Below are 23381 nucleotides of genomic sequence, written 5' to 3' on the forward strand. Positions count from 1 at the left end.
CCAAGCATGGGCCCAATAACTGCTGGTGACACCGACGAGAAAATAGAAGAGGCAGGAGTCTTAATTAATGTGACATGGACACGTATCTCATGCCCACTGAAAGATATCTAATGAAGTGCTGGTAGATGTTCTAATGAACTCTGAAGGGGTCCTAAAGAGGATGTTCAAACTTGCGTTCCGCCCCGTTAGCCCATGATCGTTGTCTCTCAGCGATATCAAAATCACATTGCCTAAAAATACGCCTGAATGCTTGCTTGTGAGCTATGGGTCTTCGATTAGGTCTCACTGTCTAATGCTCTTCATGCTGGGTGTGTCGTTTAAAGAAACAAAACGTATTTATTCAAGCAATTTATGGGACACTGAACATCATTTTATTAACAGGGAGTCAATTATCTTTCTTGATAGATGGCAGCAGTGATGGAAATGTTTGCAATGATACTGTCAGTGCTTTGAAGATCAGCGATGTAAGGTTTGGTTGCCCAAGTGCAATTAATACGTTCAGTCCACCTTAGTAGTTTTGTCCTGGACCGTCAGTGTTGCTGCAGTAACTGTAGGCAACGGTTGAGCAGGGAGCCGAGATCTTTCCTTGAACACAGGGCCCATGGGATGCCCGGGGCAATGTCTTGCATGTGGCTTATGGAACATGGCGTGCCTATTTTGGGACAATCAAACACCACAATTGTGGTCATTTTGTGGCTGGATTTTTCATGGCATTTTATGTATTCCCTTGAATAACTTTTGCAGCCCCTTATCAGGAATGTTGTTTTCAGCTGTTAAAATAAGAAATCTTCCTTCTTAAAATCATGCCATAGGTAAGAAGCAGCAATATTTATTTATTTTTTGCAAGGATATGTAATTATCACATTCTATCTATCTATCTGATTCTCACAAACTTTATTTTCTGCAAGCTTTTTTCAAGGTAAATTTAGGTATTTTTCCATAAAGTGAAAGTGAAAGTGAAGTGACGTGACATAGTATGGTGACCCATACTCGGAATTTGTGCTCTGCATTTAACCCTTCCAAGTGCACACACACAGCAGTGAACACACACCCAGAGCAGTGGGCAGCCAATGCTGCGGTGCCCGGGGAGCAGTTGGGGGTATGGTGCCTTGCTCAAGGGTCTCACCTCAGTCGTGGTATTGAGGGTGGAGAGAGCGCTGTACATTCACTCCCCTCATTTGAACCCATGACCTTTGGGTTACAAGTCTAACTCTCTATCTATTAGGCCACAACTGCCCAAGTCATAAGGAGACTTGGAGCCTGGAAAAGGACACCAAATAACCAAATGATATAAGGAGTCCATATAATTCATAAATGTATGCACATGAAAAAATTACAGAAAAAAAAAAATCAGAATTCACAGTGTATAGTATAGCCTCGTTTCCACTGCAGGAACTTTCCCCAGGAACTAGGAATTTTGGACTGGTGTGTTTCGACCACAGGAACTAGGGTCTAAATTAAGTTCTTGGTAAAAAATTTCCCCCTCAGAAAGCCCCTGCTCATGAGGTAGTACTTTCGCAAAGTTCAGGAAATTTCAGGGTGGGACTTGGGCGCTGAACATTTGAGTTCACGCAGTTAACACGCAGCATTTTATTTCAACCACCATTTTTAAAAGTCTGTTGCGGTGCGTGCAGTAAGGCCATGTGTCCACCAAAGCATTTTTTCCAACGGCTAGCATACTTTTCCAATTGTTTTCAATGGGAGCGCCGCGTTTTTTAAATGCCAGGAGCATAACAAGGTGCTGAGTATCTTTTTTACGCTCTAGCTCTAAGCACTCAGCGTTTTTTACCGGTCGCCTCGAGTTGAAGAATGTTCAACTTTGCGTAAAACACTGCGCTCCTCACTGTCACTTTTTAGTCAGCCGTCCAATCAGAGTGGAGGAGGGGCGGGACAAATACAACACGACCAACTGTCACAACATTCTTGCTGTACAACGACATCAATAAGCAGAGAACGGAACAAAATGGATGAGAAATTAATATTGCTGGTCTCCGAACATACATAGCAAGTACTCTACATTGTGTCGACATTTTTAGTCTGAAACAAATTACCAGCAAAATCAGTTATAAGTAACAGTGCTGCGGATATTCCGTATCATAGCAACGAAGCATCTCAACTGAAAAAAACACTGCATTGCTGAAGCGCTCTCAAGCGCTCACAGCTAGGCGTTTTCAGCAGAGCGCCTAGCGTTTTCAGCTGGTTAAAAACGCTTTGGTGGACACACGACCTAAGGCTTTTTTGCTATTCGAATCAACACTGGAGTTTAAAAAATACGACCGATGAACCAACAACGAGGTTCAGGCATTATTAAGCTTATATGAGGAGGACGAAATCCAGCGGGAACTGTAAAGTCGTGCACAGTCCTATGTCATCAGACTTAATCGTCATGGTACTTTAGACCGTGATGGAAACACAGACAGCAACAGGTCTGGGGGAAAAAAAGTTCCTGGGACAAATTGTTCCGGTAATTTTGGTGGAAAAGTGGCTTATGTGTACAATGCAACAGCAAAGATTTTGTTTACATTTTAGACAAGTTGCGATACTGAACAGGACCACATAAATAATATAAATATAAAAAAACAAAAGAACTAAACCAACTGCCTTGACCTGACTGCAGTATATGGATCCATTCATAATTACTAAACACAGCAACATACACATGACAAATCAAAACATTATCCTGAATGTGTGTGGAAACAATGTGAATGTACTGAAATGTGTCTGTGCATAAATACAGTGTGCGATCAGTGCGTTGAGAGTGCACATATACTGGTTGTTTGCGCATTATAACATACTCACGTGTGCTTACTCCTGTACGTCACCGCAATCGTCTTTACCTTGATGCAATCCTCATCCATCAAAACTTTACTAGCGAGACGCTGGTTTGCTTTATCCAGCAAAGAAATTTAGTATCGTCTGGCCAGCTGTGGGATGTTTTGACATACAGTTCAGTCTATATTTCACACAGAGTGATGTGTGAGGGCTTGTGCTCTTCAGAAACAATGACAGAGCTCATGTTTTAAGGGGAAATACACACTGGAATGAATAATTAACTGAAAATGCAATGTGAGTCTCTATTCTCTCTGCCATCTTTGATGAAATAAGCCTGGTTTTGGACTGATTGTTTGAATTAATTCACTTACTGGATCATTGAACTGAAAACTTTCCCAGAGTTTAGTGACTTAAAATGATCTGATCGCAAACAGAGAAGCGAAATCGGGTTAAAAAGGGTTAGAATAGAAATTTCCACCTACCAGGGGTACAGGTGCTTGCGCCATTGACTAAACTCCTGTCTTCTAAGATCCTCAAACTGTGTGATGTAAATTGTTAATTTGACGTGCTTCACTAATTTATTTGCGTTAAATTATTTTAACATGTTAAGAATTTTGAATTAATCGCATTAACGCTGACAGCCCTAATATATATAAATATATATACACACACACGTATACAATCAGATTAAGTGCAAATATTTTATAATCTTTCGCAGATTTGTTTAATAGTATGATTTCTGGACATAAAAATCAGGAAGATTTCTGATCCCCCTTAATTTTTGCAGCATTTTGATGATGATGATGATTATGATGATGAACCATTAGGTTGCGAGACCCCTCTGAGAGAGTGGTTCCCATAAGATAACGTCATCAGCTTCTCCAGCTCCCAGCAGCAGCTAATGCTTGAGGGCTTCAAACAGCCCTGCGGGTTCTATTGTGGAGTCCGGCTTGTGGGGAGGAGAAGAAACGACCAGCTCAGGTTTCATGAAGCACCACTCCTCCTTGACACAAAAAAGGGCCAACCTTGCTGACCCTCTGCCCTCTCCCACCATTGTGTTCTTTCTCTGTTGCTGTGGCTCTAGCCACCAGATTGGTTTGCTCAGGAATGGGAGAGGATGTGTCTGCCGCTCCATCTGTCAGACAGAGGATCAAATAATAGGATTTTCTGTCCTGGAATTGAAGATAATTGCAGTCTCTATTCCGCTCCCTAACCGTATGATATTAACCTTGCACTCCTGAGCCCACACTGGGGGCAGAACTTGGGCCAGATGGCACTGTGTTTTGATATCTGATCCAGGCGAGGAGGTCAAGTTGAAGTTCAAGTCCAAAGGACCGCTGTCCCTGCCTCCGCTGACACAATAGAGGTGTCATTCAAATAGGACGTCCTTAACATTACTGGTTCTTTGCTGGGAGGACAAAAAGTGGAAGCAAAAGAGCAGTTATACATACGGTGCACTGCTAAGGGTGAAGGCGTAAACCATTTATACATACCGAGGGCACGGCAGGAGAGGCCGGGGGTTGGAAGAGGCTTGCTTTGGGAACGTGAGCAGTGTCAGCGAATAGATTCAGTATCAAAGGTTTTTGCTGTCATACATGGGTCAAAAGTGAGTAAGATAAGCCATTCAAATGTCTCATTGCTGTCTATTTGCGTTTGAGTTTGTAAGGGCATTGTGGGGAAAAAAAAACATAAAGGGAAACTGTCCAAATGAGAAGCAAAAATTTGCTTTGTGTGACCGACCAACCCCATCACCAAATGTAATGAATGAGCCATTTCGAACACTTTTGATGATAAGTCTGCCTGCATGTGGTACGGTGGCCTCCTGTGGTGGCTTTGAGCCGAATACACAGTAATGATGTTCCCCTTCTCCCATGGTGCTCCTGAGCGTGCCCTGGTTACTGTCCCCTTGGTAACATGCACACATTTAGAAATCCTTATATACACGCTTGCTATGATTATATTGGTAAGAAAGCAACTAATTAAATAATATCAAAAGTTTTTTTTTTTTTTTTTTTGCGTGTCATGATATACACTTGAATGAACTTGGTGAACCTTGATTCTTGTTTTACACTGATATATATATATATAACTGTAAATGAAGCTTATTGGACCATAAAGATCTGATTTCTTGGCAACATTTACCCCCTAATTCTCATCTGATTATTATTATAATGTGATTTTAATTTATATATCATTTTTATATAGTGTACATATTATATAAATATTGAGAGAATTCAGGGAGAAAATATGCTTAATTTTCATGAAAATAATGTCACAATGCTAAAAATGGGCTTTATTTTCTTTATACAAATATATATATATATATAATTTTTTTTTTTTTTGATTGTTTTTTAGGGTGAGCCAAATATCGCTTCTACAGAATCTTCTTTTAAATAAGGGATTTTGTCATTTTACTCTTAAGACATAAGCTGTCTTCCTTAGAATTTTACCTGGATTTTTTTTTGATTCACCCAAATATTTCCCAATTTTACTTCACATTCATGAACAATTAATGGGATGATTTGTTTGTATAATGCCAAAAGTTTTTTTCCTTCTTAAAATTTTTTTCCCATTTCTTTAATATGTTTTCTTTACATAAGCACCTCCACCTTATATGCTCCTTTTGTGGATGAATGCCATGATTTATATAGTCATGCTCTCTCTTTCCTCCTCTCCCTCCCTCTCTCTGCACCTTGCATGGGATGGCGTGAAGTTATTGTAATTTAGTGATGATTTGTCACTGTCATCCTCCAGGTTCCCGCTGTATCCCGAGACCAGCGCTGGGCCCCTCTCCGGCTGGGGTGTACAGGGGACTGCCACGTCATCTATATGGGAGCCCCATTAATAAGGGTTAAATCTGGCTAATTGTAATCCAATTAATAACAGACACAATGATCTAGCGTCCGTTTGTTATTTGAGGACCCAGCTGAAACGCTTTTGAGGGTTCATGCCCCCCAGGGTTCGCCCACCATTGTTGGCTTACTCAGTATGCAAGGCTAGTTTTTATTAAATCTGTTGACTAGCAGCCAATGTTAGGCTGCAATGCCAGTGGCCCTCTCCGGTGCATCTCACTTCTTCAAAGGAGACAACTTAATGGCAACCCTGGTGTTATTATCCTTACCATATTTCTTCCAATTACCCCTGTTATCTCTCTCTTTCTTTACATTCCAATTTAGTACAGTAAATCACGAGAAGCGGACTTTTATTGTCAATGATATATGCCGTAGAACTGAGTGAGAGAAAAATAGGAGAGTGAACCTATTTGTGTTTATGGCTTTAGAGGGAAAGAGATAAATGACCTGGCTTTTTTATTTAGTTTTAATGAAGAAGGGATTGAGGGACTCCCTGTCCCGGTGGCATTAATGTGATTTTTTTCTCCTCTCCAAAGAAGCGCTTGCCTGTCCTCGCATTTGTTTGTGACCTAGTTGTGCTGGTCTCCGGAAAGGACATCCGGCTTTGTTTGCGTGAACATCCAGTGTCCTCCGTGCTCATAAACACACTAATGGGTTTTTCATCGCGGCAGCTGGACAGGGGTGGAGAAGGAGCGAGCACTTACAGTAAACGATCAGTGTCCCTCGATATTAAACGTCCCTCCGGCCACTAGGCTAAACGATGGTTCCATTTAGACCCTCCCCAAAGCTCCCTCCTACCCACTTAAAGCCCCCGCCTCCACCGTCTCCTGCTCCCGTACAAGGCAGCACCAAACAATATTAGCCGAGCCACCTTATGCTCTCCACATGAGTCCCCTCAATCGTTCAGCGTTAATTGGATACTCAGTCCCCAATTAAGTTCTTGGCCCAAAAGGAGAGCATGAAAAAACAAGACAGGTTTAGCTCCCTTCTGTGGGACTTCATTAGACGGCTACTGCTGCAACATCCTTAGGGAGAGAGAGAGGACAGTGTCGTACACACGCACACACTCACGCACAGTAAACACAATAGCCCGGTGACACAGCTCGAGTGAAGGGGCTGGAGCGCTGGGAGAGTGAGGCTGGAGAGAAGTTAATTACACACACTGTGTGTTTCTCACTCGCCTGAAATATTTGGAATTCATTAGCAAAATCAATATTCATTCGATATCCACGCAGAAACACAGAGTGTGTGTTGTTCGTCTAAATATGAAAAATTTTAATCGTTAACTCATGCACCCTCATTATGCTCTGAGCCTGTGTAACTTTCTATCCTGCGTGGAACACAAGTGGTATTGTTTTTACTCTTTTTCAATATAATGCAAGTGAATGAGGCCTAAAAATGGACCCTAAAAGAATGATAAAAGTGGTTCACATGACTCACATGTTCACATGTGTGATGTTGCAACCCATTCTCAATCAGAAGGTGTCGCTATATCGAAGAACTAGGAATGCCATTACTTTTAAAAATGTCTTCACACCTGTTTTATTTCTTTTTTTTCCTTTTTTTTTTTTTTTTTTTTTTTTTTGTGAAGTAAAATTGATTACACATTTAATTCTTTGCATCTATCCAAAAGTATGTAAGGTAGTACAACTAGATCTCTTTTATTGAATCTAAAAGGTTTTAATTATATTTTGCTAAATTTAAATGTATTTTAAAGATTTTGAAGTGTCAAAAGGTCATTCGGTTTAACCGTCCAAAGGCCAATACAGCCATTTCATTTGTGATTAAAATATCTTAAAATGTAATAAATGTATATATGTTTTATTCTGGCATGATTTTATAACATCATATATCAACATAGTGCAAAATGGTATTAAAATTATGTGTAGTCGTTGCTTTGTTATGAGAAAGAATGTCTGGAAAAATGAATTTTATTGATGTCATTCGGAGTAACCAATATTTAAGTCATGCGGTCAATATCATGTGACAGGATGTGACATCATTCAGACACCTGCAAAGGACCACATGGTCGTGAAGCAAAGTAATTAACTTTCTTAACTATTTGAAAAATTCATGTTTTCACTTGATCATTCGCATGTCCCGAAACATTGGGTCATTTGGTACAACCACTATAAAACATGGAAAATGTTGTAATATTTTAGAAATTTGTACTAAATATAAAATGTTTGGTTGTCCTTTTGCTAGCTAGTTAGCTTGCTAGCTAGATATCAGCCTGTTAGCATGTTTGAAAATATCGTCATTTGGTATAACCGAAAGTGTCATTCGGTAAAACCGAAATTTTGGTTATACCGAATGACTTTTTTGGTGACAAATTTTGTCCATCTTGTAAAAAATTACAAAAGCAGTGTTAATTAATTAAAAAAAAAACAAAAAAAAAACACACCCAATCTCATTGTTAACACATAATAAAACTTCAAAATTAATTTATATCTCCATTATGTTTTTTTTTTTTTTTACACTTTTAAAAACCTTATTCGTCAATGACCCACACACACACACACACACACACACAACTATCACATGTCTTTATAAGATTTGGAATATAGTGTTTAAGTAAAATGTATTTTCTGGTGCTTTTACATAATTTCTAAAGCAGATTCATTGTTACATTAAAAAGAGCAACCAGCACATTAATCAAAATGACTTTTTTTGTGTTCCACAGCAGAAAGAAAGTCTTACAAGTTTGAAACAACATGAGGTTGAGTAAATGATGACAGGATTTTCATTTTTGGGTGAACTGCATGTTGAAAATGCATGTTGAGTTTGCCCTCTGTGGATGGAAATGTGGCCTCAAACCAGTCCGCCTGTGTTTACCGCCCCTCACTTTTGCTCTCGCATCCCCCTCTCTCTGTCTTTTTCCACAAGAACGGGGTTGTAGTTTACTCATAAATTCATCAGGCACAAGGTTTGCACGTAACAATTTGTGACTCGTGTGTCTTTTCATTTTAGGGATAGTAGGACACAGACACCGCCGCAAAACAGCATGCTGTATACTGTAATGAAGTTGATTTTTTAATGTTCCTGCCACACAGGATAAAAGGCAGGCTAATCACAAAGACCAGCCCACCCCCCCAATCAGTTGCTATTTATTTTGACTGGAAGCTCCAGCTAAAAGCGATGGCAGTGAGCGTGAAGCAATTCCGTCGAATCAGAGCTTGCTAGGTTTTGATTTGGTGTTTGTGTGTGTATGGCAATGTTAAATTCCTCACTGAATGATGGAAAGCCATGTGTGCTTTGTTCAGAGTGGTACTTCATCGTAACCTCCTCTTATTTAGTCTCTTTTTACAGGTACTGAAATGTCTATTAACAGAATGGCTGTTGTTCCCTGTGGTTGGCATGAAAAGAGTTATCAGGGTAACGTTAACTTTTAATGCATCTATAAATTTACAATTAAATGGCTTCTTAGCTGTGGATAGTGCTGTCTTCTCCAGACTGTCTTTCCACAGGGTGGTGATAGCATGTTGGTGTTGTCCTGAAGCTTGCCTGAAGACTGCCTTAAGGGGAACTCCTCAGAGGAGGCCATGAGCCTACTGAACTTCCCTCCTTTCACCCCACATCAGCCAATCGGCTTCGAGCAACTACGCGAGCCTGGATAACCGCTCTGGAAGCTGTTTCTCTGAAATGTAGGTAGAAATACGAGTGGGTGTATTGGCTCGGTTTTAATTTTAATGAAGTGAAAATGCCGGAAAGCACATTTTCACAAGGGAAGGGGAATAGTTAACCACATTATCCTTTTAGATTTTAAAGGATTGTTTCAAGTTCAAAACAATTTAAGCTGTTGATCACAGACAATCATTTTGGCTCAGTCTGAAAAAAAAAAAAATATTGCTTTTATAGTAATGCATTTAGAGTACATTGGAAGTCTATTGGCAAGTCATTCTGGATGGTAAAGCAGTGTTGTTACTGTTAACTAAAACTTTTGAAAATAATTTAAAACAATTTTAAAAAGCTAAAATAAAACAAATATTAGAAGGATAATGTGAACTTAAACTTAAAGGATTAGTCCACTTTCAAATAAAAATTTCCTGATAATTTACTCACCCCCATGTCATCCAAGATGTCCATGTCCTTCTTTCTTCAGTCGAAAAGAAATTAAGGTTTTTGATGAAAACGTTCCAGGATTTTTTTCCGTATAGTGGACTTCAATTGGCCCCAAATGGTTGAAGGTCGAAATTACAGTTTCAGTGCAGCTTCAAAGGGCTTTAAACGATACCAGACGAGAAATAAAAGTCTTATCTAGCGAAACGATCGGTCATTTTCTAAAAAAAAAATAAAAAATTATATACGTTTTAACCATAGACGCTCATCTTGAACTAGCTCTCTTCTTCTTCTTCTCTATTAGAATTCCGGCAGTGTAGACGCTGCTAAGTGTATGTGGGTGAGTAAATTATCAGGAAATTTTTATTTGAAAGTGGACTAATCCTTTAAATGAAAATTTTGAAATACAAAATGCTGAAGTGCTAAAATTACTAAAACTGAAGTATAAAGGGTAACGTCTCAGTTGTTATTATTAGTTAATGTATTAACTAACATGAACTAACAATGAGCAATATGTTACAGTATTTATTAATCTTTGTTAATGTTAGTTAATAAAAATACAGTAATTCATTGTAAGTTCATGTTAGTTCAGTGCATTAACTAATGTTAACAAATATGTTTTATTTTAATAATATGAGTAAATGTTGAAATTAACATTACCTAAGATTAATAAATGCTGTAGAAGTATTGTTCATACTTAGTTCATTGTAACTAAATTAGTTAACTAATGTTAGCAAATTAAACCTTATTATAAATTGTTACCGTAAATAAAAATACATGTATTAAAAAAACAAAAATCCATGAAAATTATAGAATTACATAAAATTATTAAAACTTAAACTGAAATAACAACTGAAAATATAAAAATAAAAACTAATTTGAAATATATATAAAAAATGTAAAATAGTATATAGGTAATACTTAAATGATACTTACTGATGATAAACCAGTAATTATTTTAATAATTTAATGTTATAATTACAGATAAACCTATGATAATTAACATTACATAAACTTTTGTCTAAATAAATTTGAAATAAAACACTAAAAATTGTCATTCAAATGCTACAGTACAAGTGAATAGGCATCACATTATTATAAAATACAGTTTGAAAAATGGATGTTCAATTTAGGATTTGCTTAAGATTTCATTTAAAAGTGTTATTAAATTACTAATCTTTTTTGAAGGTTGACAGTAAGTGAGCATTAGATGACCAGAAAAAGTAATCTAAATGTAAAAATAGATGAGTACATGTTTTTTTGTTTGTTTGTTTGTTTTTACAAGTTAAGGGATGAGTCAGTTATTTTTCATGGTATCTGTCATGATGACATGTACAAGCTTAGCATGAAAGAGCTAAATTGTCTTAATTCTTTAAACAAATGGGGCACAAGTCGTAATATATATTGTTGCCAACTTCATGTGATAACTGAAAGGCTGGCTAAGCATTTTGCACTCTTGCTCTTCACTTAGCCTCAAACACAGTCAAACACACCCTTTGTCTCTCTCTCTCTCTCTCTCTCTCTCTCTCTCTCTCTCTCACACACACAAGCACACATATAGTACATGAGTTAAGAAACCTCTGCTTCTGGTCCCCAGGCTAGAATCAACAGCTCTTCTTGATGACACGTATACGTGCGATTTCCCACCTATGTTAATCACCTCTTCACACAAACCGCTCGCTTCACAGTGCAATCACATCCGTTAACAGCCACCCTCACGCTCTCTGTGCAAATGGAGCGCAACTTCAACCCGCAAGAACCCACCCTGTCTCCGCGTACGCCGAAAACATGCCCTTGTGCCCTGCAGTAACTGGCATCGCATCAGACAGTGTCCGCTGCACCGTGGGTATAAATCTTTGCTTTTTAAAAAAATCAAGAGGGGCACATTTCTGGCAAGACGAGGGCTATACATTTGCATTTATAACTCCCAACCATGTGTTAGAAATCCTGGTGCTTTGGTTTGGACTGGGCTTCAATTAAAACAAGATACTTCTGGCTTGTGGGACTCAGATCTTTGGTCAAACACATTAACCGCCATCTCTCTGCCAGGATATCCAGAGGCATGTCTTTAGGGCTTCCGAGCTGTTAGAAGGCAGTTCTTTCTATAAGACACTGAGGGAGAAATGGACATTATTGGCAAGCCCTGGGCAAGAATAGTACATTCTGCCACCATTTATTCATACAGCCTCAGAAACACTTTGAAAGACTCTTAACTTGTTATGCAATGGGTATGTACTACTTTACACATACCCAAAAAATGTCATCATTAACCTCATCTTTTTAAACTTGTATGAATAATTTTTTCTCCCTGGAACACAAAAGGTTCTTAATTTCTTTTTTCAATGCTGTTCCATTAAATGGGGACTGCTCTTTCAAGCTTTCAAAAGAATGCTAAACACTGAATCATACCAGTTTTGTGAACTCGATCAACTGATTCAATAAAAACATTGAACAAACAAAAAGAAAAAAAAGAGTGATTTTTTTCAAGAATCTGTAAATATGGCCCTGTTTACACCTGGTATTAAGATGCGTTTCGGTTGATCGGATCACAAGTAGACAAGGAAGACACATTCCCATTTACCTGGTATTTACCACCTGGTATTTTGTCCACTTTTAACCACTTCAGCACTGATTTCTTCAAGGGGAGGGTCTATGGGCTGGCAAATGTATGGGTTTTTTCAGATCTTTCGATCTAATGGACAAAATAAGCTCGCACAATTTACATATGAATGCGCATGGAGATGGCAGAAAAACAAATGGAGCGCATCAGCTTTAGTTTCTGCTCTGACAGCCGCAAGACCACACTTAACACTATGACTTAGTGTTAGAATCAGGAATGGTGAGAGAACATTGTGCTTGGTACTTTTTTCATCTTCAAACCAAAATCGGGTCTTTGGCCAACAAAGTTTAAATCGCATCTGGCTAGTGCGCTTCCCATAATGTTTAAGAATTAGGTCTGTAGCCAGAGAGTAGGAGGTCTTTTGGGGCTGTTCTAATGCATTTGACCACATTAAATGTCTACAATACGAAAGCAATCGAATGCGTTTTTGATTACCTCTGGAAGTGGTCCAAAGTGGACAAGCTCAAAACATTTTAGTACGGTGGCCCAGTAGTGCACAACACAATGAAATTAAAAAAGCAAACAAAAGTTCACAACACAACAGAAAAAAGCCACAACACTAAGAAATCAAGCCACAACACAACGGAAACAAGCCACAACACAACAGAAATGCTCCCGACCACTAGGGGGCTCTCAGAACTCAGTAAAGTTAGTTTTCCTTGCCACTGTTCTATGAAGTTGACAGTCTTACAAAGATATCAATACCATGATTAGTTTTAAGTATGTAAACATTGTATAGAGACATGAAATATTAATTCAAAATCAACTATGTGCACAATAGCTTCATATTTATACCTGTGAATGATTTGACGCGCTACCACGGCACATGATAAAGGGAACGTCTGCCAATTCCACCAAGTGGTTAAAACTAATAATTTGTATTCATTGCAATGACTTGTTCAAATTCTAAAGCTTGTTATTTCCTGGTGTCAATTCCATTTTGTCAATACCTCCCTTCATGTACTTACAATAAACAATTGTTTTCAGGGAAAAAAATCACTGTAATTCACCAATTTTTTTTTTTTCTCTCCAAAGGTTATAGTAGTGACCAGACTGGCTTACTACAGGTGAAATTGTGCCAATACCTTCTTTTATGTGCAGTACACAATTTGTTTTTATAAAAAAATTTTTTACTGTAATTTACTTAAAAGGTTTTTTCATGTTCCAAAGCTTGTAGTAGTTTCCTATTGGTAAGACTGACTTACTACAGGTGAAATTCTACCTCCCTGTATGTATTGTCAAAATGTCACTTGTAGTAAGTCAGTCTTACCAATAGAAACCTACTACAAACTTTGGAATTTAAACATGTCTGTTTTTTTTTTTTATTTTAATGAATACAAATTATACGTTTTAACCACTTGGTGTAATTGGCTGACGTTCCCTTCATCATGCGCCGTGGTAGCACGTCCAATCATTCACAGGTATAAATATGAAGCTATTGTGCACGTAATTGATTTTAAATTAATATTGCATGTTGATATACAGTAGTTACATACTGTTAAAACTAATTGTGGTATTGGTATCACTGCTGACTCTATAGAACATTGGCCAGGAAAACTAACTTGACCGAGCTCTGAGAGCCCCCTAGTGGTCGGGAGCATTTTCGTTGTGTTGTGGCTCGATTTCGTTGTGTTGTGGCTTGATTTCATTGTGTTGTGGCTTGTTTCCGTTGTGTTGTGAACTTATGTTTGCTTTTTAAATTTTGTTGTGTTGTGCACTACTGGGCCACCGTATTTTAGACCCTGTTTATACCTGTATTTAGCGGTGTCCAATCAACCAAAATGCATCTTAATACCAGGTGTAAACAGGGCCTATAGATCACTTCTCTCATCTGAATCACTTCTTGCCAAGATGTTCTGTGAAAAAAAAAAAATCTAAATTTTGTTTTGTTTCTCACACAGAACCATGGACAAAACACAGTTTGTGTTTTGTTCAGTCCTCATTTACTTTTGTTACACTGAAAAGACTGGCTGGGATATTCTTGCATCTTTTGTGTTGTTTCAGTTTTTGTTTTACCTTGTTTTTTGTTTGTTTGTTTTTTTAATGGAAGAAAGAAAGCCATACGGGTTTGGAACAACATAAGGGTGAGTATTTGCTCTTAAATATTGTGCCTTTTTGATTATAGACCAGGATAAAACATGTTGTTTAGTAATCTGTTCCCCGCTATCCGGTCTTGTAGCCTGTCGTAAAGCACGACAGTTATCACCTAATTTTCAGCTCTAATGCAGTTGTTGTTTTTGGGTGTTGGTGTAATCACCAGCTTGCCATGTCCTTGCTTGACCAGATCATGGCATGTTCAACACTTCACCATCTGTTGTCTTTTCTTTTTCCCACTGCGCCTAATTGCATGCATGCGCAACTCATCGTGGACATTCACCCTGCTTGTTGTTGTTGGTTTTTTTGGTTGTTGTGTTAATGGTGTGTTTGTGTGCATGTGTTTAGAGGAAGATGAGCCCTGTTGGTTTGTCCAAAATGTCCTTGGAGATCATATCCATGCATCTTTCCTGTAATGAAGCTCCACAGAGGGCGGTTGAAGGGAAAGGGCCGTGTTCCTCTGGGTCGCCATTCTTCTAATTGGGTCTTAGTGGTCTCTTAATGTTGGAGGTTCCATGACCTCCTGTGGCCACTTTGTAGTCAATATACTGGCGTTGTTCATAAGGCTCTGCAAAACAAGAGGGATCTCAAGGCTAACTTCTGGACCTTTGTTGCATTAAAGGTTTTGTTTATTTTTTTAAGGAAGTAGGACTTGATTGGATAGTCAAATTGTCCACTGTGCTGATTTCAGATGGATTTAACAGCACCTATATGGAGTGCTTATTGGTAGAACAGCCTTTGAAGATTAAAACCACCTCTACTCTTTTTCATCTGCATCCTGCTCTCCATCACCTGTGAGGAACTGTTGCCTATTAAGTTTCATACTCCCTTTTTCCTGAAATGATACTTTTGACAAGTGTCAAAAGGCTTGTTTTCATATTTTTCAGAGGTAATTTATTGGGCATGGCAGGGCTTCCTTAAAGATATATTTTGCTTTTCATGTCGATCAGGCCAGCTCCAGACAGCGCTGGCTGTGTGGTGAGAGGTGAGTGTTGGGTGGAAGTGTTCCATCGCAGCATCAAAGCCCCCTGTCAGCTTAAAGCTAGACATCACTGGAATAGATGGTTTTGTTTTGAAACAACAGACAGGAGCTGCTAGTGTGACAGCAGTGTTGGCTAATTGATACAAAAGTATCTGATGTTGACCTACAAAGTTTCACAACACCAGGGTATTTTTTTGTTTTTAAATTATAAATATAATTTATATTTGTAGGTAGACCTTATGTTAAGAGTGAGTGCATTTTTATTATATTTTATTGTAATGTTTTAAATCTTTTTTTCCCCTCCCTTCCTTTCACTTGGCCACAAAAAAACTTTAGCCTTTTACTTTTTTTTACCAGTTATATTTACTTGTATAATCTTTATGGTAACACTTTAGTATAGGGAACACATATAAACTATTAACTGCGACTTTTCCCTCAATAAACTCCTAATTTACTGCTTATTAATAGTTAGTAAGTTAGTTGTTAAGTTCAGGTATTGGGTAGGATTAAGAATGTAGAATAAGGTCATGCAGAATAAGGCATTAATATGTGCTTAATAAGTACTAATAAATAGCCAATATTCTAGTAATATGTATGCTAATAAGCAACTAGTTAAAAGACCCTAAAATAAAGTGTTACCATCTTTATATTAATATAATTAATAATATTTCCTCTAAATGTATTTTAAGTGTGTAACTAGTATGTTAAATTTAGTATGTTGATGTACATATAAGCAATAATATAGTCAACTAAAGGGCCTATTCAACCGATAGACTGTAAAAAAGATAGACGATGTGTCTCCGCTTCCTTCCACTGTCAAATAAAAACGTAATTGAAGAAATGGTTGTCGATATCTTGCAGCAATTATGTCATTTGGAGCCCAAGTCGCTGTAGGGATCCTGATGTAGAGCTGCGGTATGAAGGACCCGCCCATACTCCCGCTCCCAATTTTTAGTTTGGCTCATGTCCCATTCGATTACATGAAGAGGGCGGAGTTTATAACCTATACTGCAGCCAACCACCAGGGGACGATCAAAATGGTTTTGGTACATTTTTTTAGGATGTGTGTGGCACACTTGATTCAGCCATTACTATATTGACAATAAATTCTTGCTTACTTTTTTCAACAAATATAGATATTAGGGACGATTTCATATTTTAATTTAAAAAGCAAATTCATTAAAGGTAGGGTAGGCCATTTGTTTTATAAACACTTCTTGTTATACTGGTTGAAATTCTGTGGAAGTCTCAGGACCAGAAAATATTCGTCCAATCATTGCATTCGGTGCCTTGTGCAATGTACATGCTTGTCAGCATATGTATTTCCATTAGGGGTTGAACAACTTTAGATTTTTTAAAGTCTACATTTATGTGATGAAAGTCGAGTCGACATCAACTAGTCGCTGATGACGTCATTAATGCACAAATAAGCTGCCTGAACAATGAGCTGAGACTCGAACGTGGGTCGCCTTGTGCACAGCTATGGCATATGACACAGCGTTGTCCACAAGCCTATTGCTCCTACATAATTAGATAGCTTATGGGTTTTAGTTACTAAGAAATAAATGCTAGAACTTTTAAGTTTCTAAGCTATTTTATTGATAAATCACAAAGCAGTGTTGACAATACATTTCTGCGCTACTGAAGATTTCTGTGTGCGGCTGTGCGCGCGATCTGCACATGATGTGCGCGCTACTGTCTGTGTGTGTGCGCGTTACAATGCAGCAGCACACATTAGTTTAGAATGGTGATTAACTTACGTGTACAATAAGCTGTTTAAAACGTGCATTCACCCAGTCAATATTGAGCAATCAGATAGTATAATCACATATATCTTGTGGAGCACTCTCAGAGTATGTATTTATTTGTCATTTACTGTCGGATACGAAGCATAAATGTGAACTTAAAAGATTTATTATCCTGTTGCGCCCTAAATAAGCCATGACCAGCGACTAGTCAACATCAAGCATAAAGCATCATGGCAGAGCATTAAAGGGTTAGTTCACCCAAAAATGAAAATTCTGTCATTAATTACTCACCCTCATGTTGTTCCACACCCCTAAAACCTTCGTTCATCTTCGGAACACAAATTAAGATATTTTTGATGAAATCCGATGGCTCAATGAGGTCTCCATTGACAACAAGTTAATTTACACTTTCAGATGCACAGAAAGCTACTAAAGACATATTTAAAACAGTTCATGTGACTACAGTGGTTCAACTTTAATGTTATGAAGCGACGAGAATACTTTTTGTGCGGCAAAAAAACAATGACTTTATTCAACAATATCTAGTGATGGGCGATTTCAAAACAGTGCTTCATGAAGCTTCGAAGCTTTACAAATCGAATCAGTGGTTCGGAGTGCGTATCAAACTGCCAAAGTCATGTGATTTCAGTAAACGAGGCTTCGTTACATCATGTTGTTGAATAAAGTTGTTATTTTGTTTGTTTCATTTTTGGATGAACTAACCCTTTAAAGTCAACTAGTGGATTAGTCCGTGCAACCCCTAATTTCCATACCTCCACGCACCCTGTTCTCTCAGACATCACACGTCATAAGCGCGTTGAAGACAGACAGCCACCTTTTACAATTCCTCCTGAACCAAAAAACGAGCTTATGCTGCGTTCACGCCATGTCGTAACCGTAATTATGAGATGGCAACCCGTGACGTTCTACTCAGAGCTGTTAATGTCCTCAAACTCGGATTTATGCGTTTATATGTCAACACTATCAATGCCAAATGAATCTGCAGCAGTCAGGTGGTACAAGTAAGTGCTCTGTAAGTTGTTTACATTCATTATTATTGTAATGTTATGTGCTTTGAGACATGAGGTAATTTAACGCTGTCTCTTGTCTCGTGGCGCTTTGCAGAATCTGCTGTGTGCGTTCATGTGTTTTGGAGGAAGCATGGCTTTGGAGAGTGCTCTGAGCAGAGGGTGGGATCTTATGTGTTCAAATCTAGCTTGGTATTGTTAGCCACTCCAAAATTGCCTTTAACTGCTGTACAACCGCCAGAAGATAAACAAGTGTTTCACATCATAGCTGTTACTGTGTTGTTTACTTAAGCAAGACTGGTGGACCCCTGTGTTGACCAATTACGATCAAAGACCAGAACTATTTGTTTTATAAAATATCAATATTTCATGGTGGATGCAGATGCATCTCCCTGTCTCATCCATTGTCCTCTATTAACTGTTCAGCCTGTTCTGGGTTTGTTTTGATGTCTTGGAGATGGACGACCATCTCACCTAATGCCCAAAACGCTGCATTTTTCTTACTCTCTGAAGTGCCTCATATATGCCTTTAGAAACATAAAGAAAGTATATATTTCAGAGCAAGCAGTCAAATAAATAAATAAATGAAATATTGTTGCCAGACTTGGGCCCTTGATTCATCTTCATTCTGGGTTCAGATTTCACTTTTGGGACCAGTGCAGCAGATCAGATGACACCAAGTGAGCCAAGGAGGAGTGTGCCCTTGACTTGTGTTCGTGCCTTTTTTGTGTGTGTGTGTTTCTCTCCATCTCTCTCATCCTCTGTTTATCATGTGCAGGTTCCGCTTTGTGTGTACGTCCTGTCTGTCTCAGACTGGTTGGAAAGGTTGGAAGATTGCTGATTTCCCCGAAGAACAAACCGTACCTGCAGGCCCCATTAAAGCCATCTGTAGCGTGCGTCCATGTTTATCTGCTCCCCCATCCTTGGGGAAGAATCCCCCCCCCCTCAGCCGCGCCACCGGACTCCAGCTTCTTACCAAAGACCTATGGCACGTGTCCCCAAAGTGCCTGGCCCCGATGGCCCCCCATAGGTTGGCGCCACGGTGTGCCAACTCCCTTCCTCTGCCAGCAACCTTCAGGTCCATTACCGTTCGCTATCAGTGGGGACCAAGCTGGGGGAGCCGACAAAAGTGGCATTTCCAGAGCGCATCAACATACTATCCCTCAAGCGCTTCAGGCCTCGTAAAATTGGACTTATGGCTCGGTTGCCAGCATAAATAAGTCCCTTTGATAGTTAGGGGAAGAAGTTATGACACTCTTGGGTACGCGTGAGGGACAGTGGCACTGTCATCTCATTCCTGCTACCCTGGCACCCTGGTGCCTCTGATCTTTCTGCCGATTCAGGGCACGCTCTCTTCATTACCGCCGGCCACCGGGGACTTGTTTTTTCTGCAAGATTAATGAGTGCCGCGGAAATTCTCCAGCGCATCTCGATAATTAAGTCTTTGTTTATCAAAAAACAAGTTATATTAGGAGCAGGAAATTCGCAGTAATTATTCATAATCCTAACAATTCAAGTGTAGCTACCTCATTTGCCTGTGTAATTCTGCTTTTTAATTTCTTGCATACATTTGCATATTAATTTTGCCCGTTGGCTGCTGCAGGCCTCTGACAGTAATTTTTTTCCCCCTTTCCGCGTGATGTTTTTCACAGGGTGAGGCTCAGTCGGGTGGCATTTCGGCTGGGTGTAATGATAAATTATGAATTTTTCTAATTTGCTGCATAATGAAGTAACCCCTTCCGATCCATTTCCTCTTCCTGCGCTGCAGCTTTAGGCCCATCAGATGGTTGTCGGAGCGTGTTTCTTTATCTCTTTGAAATGGCCATGTGGTCATTAGAGACGGCGGTGCCACGCGGGTGTCAAAGGCTGTTTCTCCAGTCGGGGTGAGAGATCGTCAGTTCCCTGGCATCCGCTCCAGCTATGCGCAATGCCTATCCTCATTTCCACTTTGCAAATGGTGTCAACTCCCATTTCCATCGAGCCACTCCAGAAGAGACTCAGGACCTGTGTCCAGCGCGAGTTGTGTACACTGCATACGAGCATTCGAGCGTTTGTTGATGAACACATCTCAAAGACATACTGACGTCCTCAAATGTTTTTCGTGCGGTCTTTAAAGCGTTTACTGTTACACAAAGTCGACTGGGGCTGTCAGAACAGAATGAATATTGATGATCTTAAGCATCATGAAAGCAGGATGTTATGCTTGAAATTCATCAGCCCACTTAAAGCACATCAAAGCCATGTCGCACACTGAGGCACTTTGGAACTTTTATGCTAAAGTTTTGGGGGTTCTGTTATGAGTTTGACAGATAATCTTTTGAATACAGTCAGGGATGAGTGGACATGTTAAAATGCTTGAGCCAACACTTAAAGAAATAGGTTACCCAAAAATGTTCATGTTGTTCTCAAGGTTTTTTTTTTTTTTTCCCAGAAAAAAAAATTTGAAAGACTATTTATAATGTTAGGGTGTGTTCACACTTGGCATATTTGGCATAAAACAAACCCTTGTGCGATTGCTCTGTTAGTGCAGTTTATTTGAATAAGTGTGAACGCTGCCATCTAAACACTGGTACACACCAAACAAGTGGACCGAGACCATTAAAAGATGGGTCTTGGTCCGCTTCCAAATGAACTCTGCTGCAGTTCGAATGAAATATTAATGCAACACAGACCAAAGAATGCTCAAGCATACCTGTTTTTTCTCGTCGTAGTCGCGATGTTGCCCATGAAAGTTCGGGGCTAGAATCAGAACCGCGTCTCCTCACAGAAGATCTTCGTTTGTGTGTGTGATGGAAGGATTCCTGCTGCTGTTCTGACTCCTTTACAAATTTTATAAGCTTCTCAGTTCTCAGCCGGTCAAAATACCATCATATGTAGGCTATGCACATTAAGCCCAGCACAGCATTGTTTTGGATGTTCGGTAAGTTCTGTCATGAAATATATCATAAAAGCCGATCAATCAGGTTGTGAACGTATCCCTGTGACTTTAGGTTCGGTATCTTTAGGTTCGGTGTTAAAAATGCCAATGTGAACACTAAGCGGACCAGGACTTTTTTTTTTTAGTCCAGACACACCCTTATAATGAACAAAAAACTATTGTATGGCTTCAGAAGACTTAGAATATAGAGCACAGGTAATATGGGTCACATTCAACATAACTTTATTATGTTTTTGTGTCCTTTTTTAAGCTTTAAAGCTTCAGTCCACATTGAATTTAACCACATGGAATTGAGCATCTTAAATGTCTGTGAACTCTTTGAATCATTCTTTTAAATAACTTCATTTTCTCTGTTTTTTATGGAAAACTTTTAGGCTGTTTATAGTTCCTAAGCCACCATCAAAGCTCCTATAGGGAGCCTGACCATTAGCCGTCTGCCTCTCCTCTACACAAGAAGAATTCTCAGAGCACTTTCCACCTTGCCAAACCACCTGTCAAAAGCAAAATTTATATTCTATAGTGCTGTTTATGTTTTCTGTTGGCAATGCAACAGATGTGAGAGTCGGCAAACTGCTATGATACGATGATACCACCGTAACAAGAAAACGAGTCCTCTGAGTGTGCCGTTTGTTTGGACTCGGTTTTTCCTCAATATTCCCATTTTGCCGCCTGTGAATCTCACTTTTCCAGTGTGTTTACTGCAGTCAAACAGATACGGGGTCTATTTCCTCTAATCTAGTCTCCTCGTGACTTTGATAGTGGGTCCGCAGGGGTATGTTTTGCTGTATTCATGTCCATATTGCTGCACCATGTACAGATTACAAAATATGCATTCTCCTTGTGTTCAATTGATGTGATGCTTAAAGGGGATAGTTCACCCAAAAATTATTACTCACCTTTGTGCCGTTCTAAATCTGTGTGACTTCTTTTCATTCCATAGAAGTTTTAAAGATTTCTACAGGTCACTGTTTGCCATGCAAATATGGGGACTTGAGGCTATCAAACTTCAAAAATATTGCAGAAGCACTTTAAAAGTATAACAAAAGTGGTCCATATGACTTGAGCACTATATTTCAATGTGATTGATATTCACTCAAATTTAAATGTCACTAGTTCCTCTCGGCATCAGTAAATAACTTTCACTAAATCTTTATGGACTACTTTTCTGATATTTGGTATGTAATGGTATTTTTGTGTTCTTTTTGAAGCTTGAAAGTCCCATTCATTGTAGTTGCATGGAAAAGAGCTATTATTATAAATCTTCTCCTTTTGTGTTCCACAGAAAAAAGTAAGACATTCAGATTTGGAACAACATGAGAGTAAGTAAATGATAATTAGTGAACTGCAATCTACATATGCATGAATTATACTCTATAGACAAAACAACCATTGTGTTTATCAGATTACCTTTTTGTTGCCAGAACAATTTGTTAGCACTGTCACAATAACCCACGGGGCAGCATTCTTTGCCATTTAGGCATTATCATGTAGTTTGTGCATTTATTCATCAGGACCTTTCACCTATGATAATGCTAGCTTTGTACACAGGTTGCGCACGACTGACCTGCGTTTGATTTCCATCCTATTTTCCGATGTCCGTACATCAAGCTCCTATTAATGGGGCCATGCCGGTCATTATCGAAATCTAATCTGTTTGGTTGAGGGGACATATGCATAAATAGTGATAAAGAAAGAGGGCAGCTGTCTGTAAAGGTTAGATGGAGATGACTGTAGAGAAAGGCCAATATTGTCTGATAATATGGCGGTAGCACGGCTCTGTAATTATGAGGTGTCGCCCCATGCAGCTGCTTCCGCCCTGGCTGGCATTGGGTGATGACACCAGAGCGAAATATAGCACGGAGGTCTCTCCAAACAGCCTTAGTGTCAAAGGGGTTGACATTTGAATTCTGATGTGCCCAGAGACATTTACATACTGCTCTCATTACCAGACATTTATCCTTGGCTGTACTTTCAGACAACTAACAAAGAGTTCACACTGACTTTTTTTAAACTGTTGAAATGCAAAATAAATGCAACGAGTGAATGTTTCTTCTTTTTTCTTTTTATTGATAGGACAGTAGAGAGGGAACAAAAAAGGGGGAATGGGACATGACGAAAGCCGTAATCGAACCTGCATTTCCCACAAGACCACCAAGGCTAAACTAATCTTCTAAATATGTGCTAATACTAAGGCGTTTTTGTTGTTAGGTGTTGATATTCATCAGAAATGTTTCGCACACATCTTGATCATTTAAAGCTGCAGTCCGTAACTTTTTTTGGTTAAAACT

At 39.0% G+C, this 23381-nt stretch overlaps 1 long non-coding RNA gene across 8 annotated transcripts in view; it reads left to right on the plus strand.

Moving 5' to 3' along the window:
- Window positions 1-1045: 1045 nt before the first annotated feature.
- LOC127498895 (uncharacterized) overlaps window positions 1046-23381 on the plus strand; it is a 32600-nt gene continuing 10264 nt past the window's right edge. For 3 of the 8 annotated variants that reach the window (XR_007925993.1, XR_007925995.1, XR_007925996.1), the window contains exons 1-2: window positions 1046-9268; window positions 14354-14387. This is a non-coding gene — a long non-coding RNA (uncharacterized LOC127498895). The remainder of the gene's footprint in view (window positions 9269-14353; window positions 14388-23381) is intronic. The other 5 variants (XR_007925994.1, XR_007926000.1, XR_007925999.1 and 2 more) reach the window with 4 other exon arrangements.

This window comes from Ctenopharyngodon idella, chromosome 17, assembly GCF_019924925.1.
Source record: "Ctenopharyngodon idella isolate HZGC_01 chromosome 17, HZGC01, whole genome shotgun sequence".
Lineage (NCBI taxonomy): Eukaryota > Metazoa > Chordata > Actinopteri > Cypriniformes > Xenocyprididae > Ctenopharyngodon > Ctenopharyngodon idella.